Here is a 1,974-nt window from a genome sequence, read left to right as displayed (position 1 = left end):
TGGGCAACATAGCAAAACTCTGTCTCTAAAATATATTTGTATTTTATATATACACACACACACACACATATACACACACACACACACACACACACACACATATATATATATATATATATAAAGAATGGGGTCTGGCCCAGGTCTAGGAGTAATACTGTATCATCGTGTTGGGAAGATACTGAGGGATTACTCTTAATTTTGTTAGATGTGATAATAGTGTTATGGTTATTTTATTTTATTTTATTTTATTTTATTTTATTTTATTTTATTTTATTTTATTTTTTGAGACGGAGTCTCGCCCTGTTGCCCAGGCTGGAGTGCAGTGGCCGGATCTCAGCTCACTGCAAGCTCCGCCTCCCGGGTTTACGCCATTCTCCTGCCTCAGCCTCCGGAGTAGCTGGGACTACAGGCGCCCGCCACCTCGCCCGGCTAGTTTTTTGTATTTTTTAGTAGAGACGGGGTTTCACTGGGTTAGCCAGGATGGCCTTAATCTCCTGACCTCGTGATCCGCCCGTCTCGGCCTCGCAAAGTGCTGGGATTACAGGCTTGAGCCACCGCGCCTGGCCGCGGTTATTTTATTTTGTTTCCAGTTGGAGTTTTGTTCTTGTTGCCCAGGCTGAAGTGCAATGGCGCGATGTCAGTTCACCGCAACCTCTACCTCCTGAGTTCAAGCAATTCTCCTGCCTCAGCCTCCTGTGTAGCTGGGATTACAGGCATGCACCACCATGCCAAGCTAATTTTGTATTTTTAGTAGAGATGGGGTTTCTCCATGTTGGTCAGGCTGATCTCGAACTCCCGACCTCAGGTCATCCATCCGCCTTGGCCTCCCAAAGTGTGGGATTACACGCGTGAGCTGCCGTGCCCGGCCCAGTAATTTTAAAAAGTCATCTGTTAACACTGAAGCATTTATGAATGAAATAAAATAACATCTGGGATTCGCTTTACAATACTGCAGACAGAAAAGGAAAAACATCAGGAAGATTTACGAAATAAGATTGGCAAGTTTTAATATTAATAACTCGTGAAACTGGGAGATGATCTATCACCCAGTTCATTTTACCATTCTCTCGACTTTTTGTATGTTTACATTTTTTTCATACTACAAAGTTAAAAATAATGAAATGAAAAAAAGACAGAGGATTGTGGGGGAAGGGGAGGCACAGTGAACAAATGAGTGAGAGAATCCTGCTTCCTGGGGCGGCGGCCACATTCTTTTCTCTGACAGTCAAGGAAGAAGGCAGGACGCCCAGGAAGCAGGCTGCAGCCCACATATAAGAACCTTTACTAGCAACCAGATCCATGAAAATGGAGTGATAGCATTTGGGCTGGAAGTAAAGGACTAATGAAACCTTCTCCAGCTGACAGTATGGCTATTTTGATATGGACTGTTCCAACCCCCCAACCTTGTATAAGGAAGCATTCTTGGAATAATGAAAGAGTTCTTGAGACAGAGGGCTGACTTCCATGGTAGCTCTTTTCCATATCATTTTTAAACTTAGGAGATAGTTCAGGCACACACACAAAAAAGGTATATGTGACCAGCCCGGCCAACATGGTGAAATGGGATTAATAGAAACCCATGTCTACTAAAAATACAATGATTAGCTGGGCGTGGTGGCGTGTGCACGTAATCCCAGCTACTTGGGAGGCTAAGGCAGAAGAATCACTGGAACCCAGGAGGTGGATGTTGCAGTGAGTTGAGATAGCACTACTGCACTCCAGCTTGGGTGACAGAGTGAGACCCTGTCTCAAAAACAAAAAAAGTGTATGTATGTAGCTATCACTCACCTTGTCAAATCTTAGCATTTTGTCACCTTTGCTTCCAACCTTTAAAAACAATCTTTTTAATTTTAATTTTTGTGTGTACCAAGTAGGTGTATATATTTATGGGGTGCATGAAATATTTGGATACAGGCATGCAATGTGTAATAATTGCATCATGTAGAATGGGATATCTATTACCTCAAGCATTTA

Source organism: Rhinopithecus roxellana, chromosome 5, assembly GCF_007565055.1.
Source record: "Rhinopithecus roxellana isolate Shanxi Qingling chromosome 5, ASM756505v1, whole genome shotgun sequence".
Taxonomy (NCBI): Eukaryota; Metazoa; Chordata; class Mammalia; order Primates; family Cercopithecidae; genus Rhinopithecus; species Rhinopithecus roxellana.
Note: the sequence above shows the minus strand (reverse complement) of the source record.